Source organism: Triticum dicoccoides, chromosome 2A (genome assembly GCF_002162155.2).
Source record: "Triticum dicoccoides isolate Atlit2015 ecotype Zavitan chromosome 2A, WEW_v2.0, whole genome shotgun sequence".
Taxonomy (NCBI): Eukaryota; Viridiplantae; Streptophyta; class Magnoliopsida; order Poales; family Poaceae; genus Triticum; species Triticum dicoccoides.
In genome coordinates, this window is record NC_041382.1 from 779,583,341 (window position 1) to 779,595,608 (window position 12,268).

The window sequence follows — 12,268 nt, forward strand, 5'->3', positions numbered from 1 at the left end:
GATAGTACTAGTTGGTATTTTAGCTGCGTAGTCATGCATGCATTTTGGCAGCAGTGTACGTACTAATAATCAATAATCAAGGAAGCGCCTCTGCCTGGAATTTATTTTTGGCATCGGTGATTTTTTTTTCTCATCCATCCGATCAGCGTCTCATGTTCCATGATCTTTCTGCTTCCCCCTAGTTGTCTTCCTCCTTCAGCCACGATCCAGCCCAACCTCCCTCTGATGCCGGTCATGCATTGCTGCCATGCCAATTAGTGTTAGTAGCACGTACGGACACATAGAGATCGAATAAAATCATCAATCGGTGGAGATAAAAATGGATATGATATACACACATGGATGCATGCACACAGCGGTGCCGGCCGGGAATCATCGATCGATCTACTGTGGACTCCCGTGCATCCGATCCGATCGAGCAACGTGAGCAAACAGGCACAGATCAATTAACTATAGACTGATCGCGATTTTCTTTTCTGAACGCTGATCGCGAAAATGATAATGAGCAAACAGGCACAGATCAATCTCTAGAAACCTGTGGTCGATGCATCATGCATGGCTAGCTTTCACCTTTGAAGCAACTCCCAAGACTTGCAAGACATGCATGCATGGATTTCTTGGCTTGGAGGAAGATCTAATTCGTGGCCACGAAGAGTTCAACTCCACAGTAGGAGAAGTCGAATTCGTGGCCAGCAAGAGCCTGAGACGTCCACCGATCAAATCATCTAGCTAGTGAAGTGAGAGAAAGTAGCTAGCTAGGTAGAGCTAGAACGGTGCCAAAGCATCCATGTCCACTCCATTTGGCCTGGCCGCCGGCCGGTTGGCAGCTAGAGTTTTGTCACGGAAGAAAAACCTCTCAAATAGGTTGATTGGGAGCGTGCATGTCCACGGATGGATGGATGGATGGATGGATGTACTCCCGCATGCACAAACCTGTACGTACGTTGCAGCCCTATAGCAAACGGCACCAACAGTTTAGACGGTTAGCGGCTAATGACGTGTGTGTGTGTGCCTGCCGGGCGGGTGGGACGGTCCTTTTCATAGGTCTCTTTTGATTCATAGGATAGGATTATCATAGGAATAGGAATCTTATAGGAAATGAGATGACATGTATCTCAAATCCTATGAGTAGAAATAGAAAACAAGATGTCATTTGATTGACACCAAAGGAATTTTTCCATTGAGTCTAGGCTCTTTTTTATTTTCCTACAAAATGTGGAGGATAAAAACCAATTCTATGTAGGAATAGGAATCCATTCCTATGAACCAAAGGACTTTAAAGGAAAAAATTCTATAAAAATCCTATTCTTTAGAATTTCTATGAAATTCCTCTAAATCAAAGGAGGCCTCACTGGGCGTGTGATGCAATCATGCCAATGTATTTCTGGCTGGGCGTACCGTGTACGTACGTACGCACTGGATGGACGGATCACGTGAGTTGTCGTCGTTCCTTAGTTTCAATTTCCTACTTTCTACCCACAAACAAACTACTGCCTCCCCGAAAGTGCATTCTCAGGCATGTGAGCATGCAGTGCAGAGACCAGCGCTGCATGCATGCAAGTCCTGCGGCAGTTGTTAGCTAGCAAAGGGGGTGTTTGTTTTCAGAGATTTTTTTATGTAGGGAAATTTTTTTATCAAATGGGAGGGACTTTTTTGGGACTAAACTAGGCATTTGAGATTAAATGAAGAAGACTCTCAAAGAGAGTCTTTTTGAGACTTTTTCAACAATGCCCCTCCATGCATCCATTGGCCCGCCCTTCATTTTTTTTAGTCTGCATATAAGATTTGGTCAAAATCAAACTTTGTTAACTTTGATTAAGTTTATAGAAAAAATGTCAAGATTCACAATATAAAATCAATATTGTTAGATGCATCATGAAATTAATTTTCATACCACATAGATTTAGTATTGTAGATGTTGATATTTTTTCTATAAAATTGATCAAACTTTACAAACTTTGACTTTGATAAAATCTTATATACAGACTAAAAAAACGGAGGGAGTACTACTACTATAAGAAAATTAAAGCGATCAAGAGAAAGGACTAATCGCAGCTACTTGATCATCTGCATGTAGTTTTGTACGTACTAACCTAACATGTAATGCATGTGCATGTACGTAAATATCTGCACATCCAGTCCTCCGGCTGCTAGATACTCCTTGCTGGCTGGCCAGTTAAAGGCAGTACGTAGGTACATAGAGTCGAGACAGACAGATTGAAATGATGATTAACTATATATTCGTGGAGATACGAATGGCATGCAGGATCAACCGTCTATACATTATCAACCGATGACAGACACAGTGGGCTTGCCATGCACATGCATGCATGCAAGCATCCTGTGGGTGTGCCCACTGCAAAGTCAAGCGAGGCCCGGTTGCTGCATGCATTGCGTGGGTCCAACCAAGCCTCAAGCTTTCTTTTCCCGTCTCCAAAAGATTATCAGTGGCACCAAAACATGTACGTACGTCACTGTGATCGATCCATGGGTACGTTACGTGTGTGGATCATTGTTTATTTGCCATCTACTGTCATGGTTTAGGTTTGGTACCTGCCGTTTTAGGATTCTAGCTCGCTCGAGAAACTAGGCTATCTTGTGGTCGACGATCCCCGGTTGCATGCGTTTGCTCTCTGAGTGAGTGGGAGGAGAGATCAAATTCGTGGCCGGGAAGAGTTTGTCGTCAGGTTGAAGATGATCAGATCGGTGGTGGAGGTCGATCTGTCGACCATGCGCTAGAGCGGCGCCAAAGCATCCATGTCCACTTGACCTGGCCGCCGGTTGGCAGCTAGCCTCCCGTGACCCCTCCATGCACCATCAGATCATGTGATCCATCCCTCCCGTGACCCTCCACCCCACCCCAGCTCCACTCTGTCTGTCTGTATACTTCTTTTCTTTAATTTCCAGCTTGCTTGTCTCCTTTCTCTACGTACGTACGTAGTATATTCATACTCTCCTGCCAGTAAGTTTCATATATCCAACCTACGTACGTATGCTCCTACTCCACATGACCAGCTAGGAGCTAGCTGCCAGCTCATCCTTATTTTTGCGTACAATTGTGATACGGAATTACTAATAGCTAAGGCACAAACAATTTGGAATATCCCTTGCACCAAATTCTAGCTAGCCGGCTTTCATTTTATGAAACAGGATTTTGATTACTTCAGAAAATAATAGTTATCTCATTAATTAGCGCAAAACCAGATGGAAACAATCACAAACCACTGATGAGGTACACTGGAAAGAAGCATCACTGTTGCGAGAAAACATCATTGAGGTTGCACGTTGGCCTCATCGTCAACATCACTTTTTTTTTCCGAGTAAGCGACCTCGACTTCACTGCAAACGATCACTGATAAGCCCACAATGCAAAGGCCACAATAAGCCCACAGTGCAAACAATCACTTTTTTGAATTTTTTTGCTTGAATATGTGTTAAAGTTTTTTTAAATAAGGGTTGAAACAGTTTTTTTCATATGCTATCAATTGTTTTTATGGTTGCACAAACATTTTTTTTCAGATGCTATCAACATTTTATTATAGTTGCACCAACATTTTTTTAACACTTCACAAACATTTTTTCACACTGCTATCAACATTTTCTTATATAATTGCACCAACATCTTTTTGATATAGGAAGAGGATTTTTTCAAATATAAGTTTTTTTTAAATATGGGTATTTAGCTTTTTTAAAACATAACAAAAATGAATAGAAAAGAAAAATGAAATGGAGTGACCGAACGATTGAACGAAAGACAATCGAGCGAACAGCACCACTGGGCCAGCTCATTACCACGTCGTTTCAAGCGAGCAGACAGTTTTTTCTCATTAGAAGCGATACATAGCCACACCCAAGGTTGTCAGAATCGCGGTTTTGAATCGGATCGGAGCTCCGATGGTAAGATCGCAAATCATAGAATCTTCACTATCAGGATCGTAGAAACGTAGATTCTATGAACTAAAATCGTAGAATCATAGAGGTTAGTTTGGATCGTAAAGTCGTAGAATCGTATAACAGAATCACGATTCTGACAACCTTGGCCACACCCCTTGAGAGCATGGTTAATAGTATAGCCAACTGCTGGCTAAGCCAGTGACATGTCATCTACAACCCATCTTATAGTCAACATGTATAATAGTAGATGAAAAAAGTGTACTATTTTTTTATTATGTGGCCCACTTTTTATTCTCACAAAGTGCCTAGGAGCACGTGCTAGAGCTGGCTCTTCGCGAAGAGCCCGCCTACCTTCCCTCTCCTCTTCTCTTTCCTCCAACTAAGCAGAAATATACTAGTTTATTCTTTATAACCGGCTGACTCAGTTTTATTGTACTTGCTTTGAGAGGAGAGGATCGGGCGACGTACAAAAAAAGAAAGCTAGGGACGCGGCGTACGAAAAAGTGGACGGACAAACGACGGACGGAAAATTTGGGAGGAAGAAACATTCCTCCCTTTCCAAGTAAAAAAATAGTAATTAGTATTAGTAGGCATATGTACATATAGATTTTTCTTGAGTCTACATATAGTTTTATAGAAAAAACAGGAAAAAAAATCTGTTTTTTTAGAATTGACTAAAAATCTGGTAAGGTGCAATTTCACCGCGTGCGTTGTTAGCACTCTTTTTAGGTAGTACATGGTCAACATTGCCTAACAAATGGTGCATGGTCAACATTGCCTGAAAGAGAAAAGTAGATGGTCAACATAGAGCAGCGAAGACCTAGCCATAAAAAGAGAGTAGTAGGGTTGAGGATTCCAGACAGTGGGGGGCTGCCCACCAGGTCCTTGTTTCCAGTTCCAGTCAAAAGTTTGCCCGGAAACCACACGTCGTGGAGATTAGAACTACTGTGCGCACTCGGAGAGCGATTAAGTCCTACGCATTATGCATGTGTCTATAAAATGGAAGCAGCAGCTTAGCTCTATGGGTGGAGCGAAGAAGAAGATCGATCGGGAGCAGCTTGTACGCGATGAGAGTGCTGGTGCTGGCTCTAGTTCTCATAGCTGCGGTGCTCCTCGCCATGGGCGCCGGCACCGTGGAAGGCCGGAGGATGCTCGGGGGGCGGGTGCCCGCGGTGCCGGGCTCGCCGAACCCACATCCCTCCGACCATACTCATGGCTAAATCATTTCGTAGCTCGCCAGTCCTCGCTCGAGAAGTGGAAGGAAATCATATGCTTTCACTCTGATACATAGCTTCACATGCTACGGATTGAGCATTGCGAACTGAAGGTTATACTTTACTGTTTCACTAAATAATTCTGTATCGTACGACTATTGTTGGTGGTGTATCAGAATTTTATGTAGGATGATGCAGTGATGCAATTTGTGGCTTAATTGGACATGTTTTTTCCCCTTCTTCTTCGAATGGTCGCATTGCCCACCTGGATTTTCATTTCACTAATTGCCCGTGAGTTGCAAGGGGCATATACGTATAATTCTAGTGGTTCAATACCAATCGTCTCTAACATATAATACCTTCTCGTGAATGATTGATTTCTTCCCATGATAATAATAGTGATAGGAAGAAATGATGATTGGCTGTGATGGATTGATTCCTTCCCATGAGTTTACTGCGTTACCAAATAATTACCTATCATGCACGATTGATTCCTTCACGTGAACTTACCATGTTACCAAATATTTATTGCTGAAGAACATATTGACTATGTCCCCAAGTTTCAAAAATAAGAACAGACTGATTATCAACTGTGAATTATTTCAATACTAAATATTGATCTGATTTGATCGGCTAGATAAAAACCATTACCAAAGAAAATTGGATTGGATGAAAAACCGGTACAAGGCTGGAGGGGTAACATACAAAGGGAAGGCAGAGGTAAATGGGCGGAAGAAAATTGATGTAAGTTGAAACCTTACATCATTTTGAGGTTAGTAGAGAAAGGGGCCAAGTCCCTCAAGCGGAATTCGTCAATACAATGTAAAGCATTTCATGTCAAAGAAAAATGATTTATTCGACCGATGAAGCCACCACAAACGGTTTGCTATATATGAAAACACTACCTTCTATTGAAAAAAAAAACCGACACTCATATAATGCGAGAAATAGGACATTAAGCCCGGGGTTTATTTCTGGAGGGACTTGACATTACATTGGAAAATAATTCTGTGAGACTGGATCTTTCTTTCCATCCAATTAGATGCTATCAAGGATATGTCGTGTGTCCTCTTGAGTCTCAAATCACCCTTCTCCCCTAATTTGTTATCCTATCCTAATCATGTATACCTAAGAGGATGATCCCCACTACTTCTACTAGCTAAATATTCGCGTGTTGCCGTGGATTAACAAAAACAAATACGCACTAACGTGGAAGGTGAGTGGCAACCTGAATATATCCCTAGCCCACACACCATTCATCACTACAAGGATACTTATCGTTCTTCTCTTCCTTATCGTCCCCTAAATCTTCTACCCTTAGCCTCTTCGTCTTCTTCCTCGTTCCTCACTAGCGTTATTTCTCGTTCCTACTTACTTCCTAGAATACTTTTTTTCTTTCTTTTTCGTCTTTATTTTCTGGAACACTCTTCCCTTTTCCAATGCCATGGACCACTTGGCTGCTTTAGTTATTCTTCCTTCTTATTTCTTGGAACACTCTTCCCTTCTACAACATCATGAACCATCTAGCCAGTGTAGTGTCGTGTTGATATGTTTCCTTCCCCAAGTGCTCCACTTGCTACTCATCCTCGTCATCCTTCTCAGAAAATTGCTACCCTTCCTCCTCTTCCCCAGACTTCAACAATTTGTCAGGAAATATGCAGAAGAAATTGGAGACATCGAGCCGGAAGGCATCATGCAGGGCCAAGCTATTCAGATTTTTGTAAATATTGTAGTAATTTAGCATGTGATGGCACGTCCATCATTTGTATATTATTACCCCTTTGCCCCATTATAACAAATGAAACTAAATTTCCATTTCCTCTAACTATCATTGAAACTTTCATCCCTCATAAATCGAAGTGGTGGCACATGGGGCAACACTGTTTGACAAATACGCCTTAGGAAACAAATGTTGTTTTTTTGCGGAGGATGAGGGTTACTGTAGTCGGTGATGGCCCATGGCGTTCACATGCGTCCCTAGGGAAAATATGGCATGATATTGCTTCAATAGTATATTTTACCCTTTTTCCATTGTGAACGCCCTAAAAAGCTAAAAGCATGTGATTGCATGTCCCTGGTCCAAGCTATTCAGATTTTTGTAAATATTGTAGTAATTTAGCATGTGATTGCACATCCATCACTGGTATATTATTACCCCTTTTCCCCAATGATAACAAATGAAACTAAATTTACATGTGTTCAAATGGAAATTTTGCCATGATTGTTAGCAAACAACAAAATAGACAAATTTCCATATATCCGGTACAATTGCCACTATCTATATAATATATTTTTCTGTTTTTGCCATGTGACCTTGCGACCTTTAAAAAAAATTAAGTGTAGTTTTTGCCATGATGTATATATATACTTGCCATGGAGGTATATGGAAATTTATAGAAAAAGAATTGCACAATCATGGAAAATTTTAGATAGCAATAGTTTTAAAAGTTCCCACGCGGCCCCTTATTATAAGATTTACACCATTTGTCACATGATTACTATATATTTTTTCTTAATTTGCTGTGCCAAATGGACCATATTTTACAAATTTTCCATGTCAATGTACAATGTTCTTTCTGATTTTTCCAGCCTCCAGTGAGGGAGGGGTGATTTCGGCGGCCTCCAATGTTCTTTGATCCTAGGTACAAGATGGGTTACATAGAGTGGGCCTTTGGAGAACTATATGGAGAAGGAAGTACGAGGTTTAGATCTGAGATCAAAATCGTGGAGAAAGAGTTGGCGGCCTTGTATGACAAATGTGTTGCTCAAGATAAGCGAGCTGGAAATGGAGAAAGCTCATCTTCCTCTACAAACATTCCTAGTATCCCGGTTCAAGCTGGGTACGAGTCCTTCTTATCGTCCCGTTCAACAAGAATATCAAAGAGTGAGTTGAGGAACTACTTAGAGGATGAGGTTGCCCCTCGCAACAAGGCTCTTGATCTTCTTGGTTGGTGGAAAGACAATGCTCCTAGGTACCCAATTATGGCCAAGATAGCCAGGAGGTTCCTTACTATCCCGGCTATCTCCGTGTCTTCGGAATCTACCTTCAGCACGACCGGAAGGATTTTAGGTATGTCAACTCGTACTATTGAACTTTGGTTATAAACCTGTCAACTTCTCATCCTCAAACTAGTTTGTCAACTTGTGTCGTATTAGATGACTATAGGAGTTCATTAAAACCGGTTATGGTGGAGGCATTAGTTTGTGGTGCAAGTTATATCAAGGGTGCTCATGTTGACTTGAATCTGGTGGTATGTTTGCCATCTTTTCCTTACCTTTTTTTATTTATTTTTTGGTCTTGTTCTTTGTGATGTGAGCATTTGTCTAACTTCCACACTTGTAGCCAAGGGATGAGAATGAAGAGGATGATGTTGAGAACATCAAGTTACCCATTGTGGTGGAGGAGATCAATGATTGGTAACTATTCTTCCTACATGTTTCACTTGTCATACGATACCAAGTATTATTTATGTGAATGTTATCTTACTTGTAGACGTTCATCATGTGGATGTTGATCTTGCTATTTTGGAGATGAATGTCAAAGTGATCTTTCTCATGTGAAGGCTACTTTTGCATTTCTGTTATGTTGGAACCTTTCAAGTCAAGAACTATGAATTGTCACTGCTAGCTTGGAGATGAACCTCTCATTTGTGTTATGTTCAACTTGTCAATTGACATGGACTTGGAATTGTCATTGCAAGTTTGTAATCGTGTCGTTCGATGATGATAAGACCTTATGTTTGTGGATGTGATATTTGTGCTTAACCTGATTTGTGCCATCTTTTCTGTCAAAATCAGTTTGTGGATGTCCAAAAAACAAAGGAAATGCTGTCCAAATTTAGTTATTCTTGCTGTCCAAATTTAGTCCAGTGCTTGCTGTCCAAATTAGTTGTTTGTGGCTGTGATATTTCTGCTGTTTCGGTCCAAACTTATCTGAAACTGTAGTGATCACTGATGACTTGTCATATTACATCCATGTCAGTATGTGATGCCTAAACAGTAGAACACATCCTAGGTAGTAGCTAACAGTAGTGTTGTTGTACTTTTGATTAATCTACTCTCCAAAACCAGCAGATGCCTAAACATACACTGCCTGGCAACAAATACGACCTAAAAGGAGCAAATATACACTGCCTGGCAACAAACAGGAGCCAAAAGCTGGCCGGTCCATTCGGTCCTCTCGGGTCTGACCGAGCTGGCACCCCAACGGTCCGGTCCTAGAATACTAGCTCGTTTGACAGTTCGGTCCGGTCTGGACCGGACCGCCGGCGGCCGGTCCAAACGCCGGCTCGGACCGGGACCGGACCGGCCCGGACCGTGTCCAGGCTGAGCCGTGCCTGCAGGAGCTAGCCGGGGCAAGTCAGATCGACGGCGGGAAGGTGCGGGACTTCCATGTGTGTGCGGAACACATGCGCAAGCTGAGCGCAAGGTCCAGGCGGGCACGCACAGAACCGGTTCGAGCTCGGCCTTGTCCGGATTCAATCGGGGCGAGTGGTTGGAGCACATATTCAAGGGGAATAGGTGCGGCTCACCTCAGGACAGCTGTAGGCGAGCTTGGACGATGTCAAGGCAGCAAGACGACGATGAATTTGAGCGCGGAATGAGCAGATTGCGATTGGTATGAAACAGTTCAACCATTGCAACAAGGGGTCTATTGCAAAGCAAGCAAGCGCAACATGGTGCTTGTTGCAAAGGCTACGGCTCGGCGGTAGATCTGACAGAGCAGGTTGCGATTGGTAGAAAACCATTCAACCATTGCAACAAATGTTTGTTGCAAAGCAAGCGAGTGCATCATGGTCCTTGTTGCAAAGGTTCTGGCTGACTGGAGGCACAGACAGTAGATCGGATGGTTGTCTCGCACCATCCAACGGCTGCTGAGGCGGCTGATCAGTTCCTGATCTTCACCCGGCCGATGCTTAGCGTTTGATTTCTCTAATACAGTTGAGTTAGTGCTAGTTAATTAGGAGTCACGTCGTCAAAGATAAAAAGGAGAGTAGCATTACGTGGCTATTAGGTTTGTCCGTATCGATCCTAGTGTGTTTCTCGTTGCATGCCATACGCGGTATTAGTTTGAGTCCGGCTATAAGATTAGTACTACTATTTGCACTTGTAAGTACGAACGTACGTGGGTTAGCAGCAGCAGGTGTCCGGGTTATATTAAATATAAGTTTTTTAGACATTTTAAATGGACTATAATATACGGATGTATTTAGACATATTTTAGAGTGTAGATTCACTTACTTTGCTCCGTATGTAGTCACTTGTTGGAATCTTTAAAAAGACTTATATTTAGAAACGGAGAGAGTACCACAGTGGATAAGTTTGTTGTCGAATTTGGTCTCACTAGGCATCACATGCATCACATCGATAGATGGATTAACTTTTCCATCGAGTCAATGGCCAAGCACATTGGTCTTGATCTCATTGGATTGAGTGTGTATGAAGATGACAAGTACGTTGTCCCGCTGTGCAAACTCAGTGGCCCGAATGGCTCTTGTGTCAAGTCTCTTCATATGGCCAATGTGTGTTTGAAGCCGCCTCCTAGTTTCTCTGCTATCACAAACTTGAAGAAACTCATCTTACATATGGTGTCCATTGATGCATACGATCTCCAATGTTTGTTGCTAAGTTGTGCTCTTCTCGAGAGTTTAAGACTGGAGGACTGCCGCTTGTCAAGTTTTAGTATACGCCAGGAGCTCTGCCGGTTGCAGCACCTGAGTGTGCGCGAGTGTCCGGTGGGAACGATACTCCGAACCTTACCACATTTCAGTTCGATGACTGCCCGACGCAAATTGTCCTCATTGAATCTTCGAAGTTGTTAGAAGCAACCTTTGTGTTCAAGAACATTAGATACAACTGGTGTGAGGATGCTTTAGATTACGTCCTGGCCGAGCTTCCAGCTGCGCTTCCTTATGTGCATAAACTCTTTGTACATGTGCTTGTTGAAGACGAGGTTTGTTGTGTGCCTTCTTCGAAAATAATAATCCCGTCACCATATATATATTTGGGGTGCATTTGTAGCTATTGACTTGCCACCTCAGTGGATCTCATACTGATTTCATTGCGGTTGTGCATTTTTTCTGTTCTGTTCATTGAGCAAAAGTTCAGTAAAACCCACACCACCTTCCACCAACTGAGGTATCTGAACCTTAACATTGATATCATAGATACTCCAGAGGATACTAGCTGGGTCACAAGGTTTGTCAACCTCTTGGAATTAGCTCCTCTCTTAGAAGAATTGGAACTACATGTAAGTGATTCAATCGTTGATCATCATCGTAATTTTATCTATTTTGATGTTTGATCTGCTTGGTCAAAAGAAAATTGAAGGATAGTGAAATTAATTAATGGTTGGGTATATGTGTGCAGATATCATCTTATAAATCTGATGAAGTTCCTGCAACTGTAAGGATAGTGACTGATCTGCCAGGGCCTCTGCATCGTCACCTCAAAAGTGTACACGTAACTGGATTTTGTGATCTGGTGGGGATTGTTGAGTTGGTGCTCTACATCCTTCGAAATTGTACTGTACTCGAGCGTATGTTGGTAGATCCAGTGATGATATGGATGTACTGTGGATATCCATATACTGGCCATTTCTAGTCGGTCAGCAAGGCCAATAGCAGCCAGGAGTTCGCTCGACCTAGTTTTACTGAGGAGGAATTGCGGCTGACCAGGGAGTTTGCGAGGAAACACCTTGACAAAGTGGAGTTCTGTCACATCCTCACGATTTTATAGAACTAGAATTGCATGTAATGGGCAGTCTTAATTATGGTATTCTTCTGCTTGTTCTTTCCCTTCGAATAAAAACACATATTGAAATTAACAGATATACACGTGGAATGATATCCTACTTCAATGTATGGTAGTAGATCCCATGGCAGGGATGAAGGATAATTCGTGTACGAAACGTTTCTATTGGGTAAGTAGGGTGGTATTAGCGAAGAGATTATTTTGCAACCAAGGGGACTAGGGAATACGCTGGTGAGAAGATGTTGTTTGTGAAAAAATACCTTGACAGAGAGCAGTTTTTTGGCACCCTCGCCATTTATAAAGAACAATGCTGTCATATCTACATGTCCGCATTTTTCAATTATTGTTCAATAATTTCAAAAAATATTCGTACATTTCGAAAATTGTTTTTTTATTAAATTTCACAT

At 42.1% G+C, this 12,268-nt stretch overlaps 1 long non-coding RNA gene across 1 annotated transcript; it reads left to right on the forward strand.

Moving 5' to 3' along the window:
- Positions 1–8,455: 8,455 nt before the first annotated feature.
- LOC119352494 lies at positions 8,456–8,855 on the forward strand. Its single transcript, XR_005170179.1, has 2 exons — positions 8,456–8,525; positions 8,602–8,855. It is a non-coding gene; the product is annotated as an uncharacterized LOC119352494 (long non-coding RNA).
- The last annotated feature ends 3,413 nt before the right edge of the window (positions 8,856–12,268 follow it).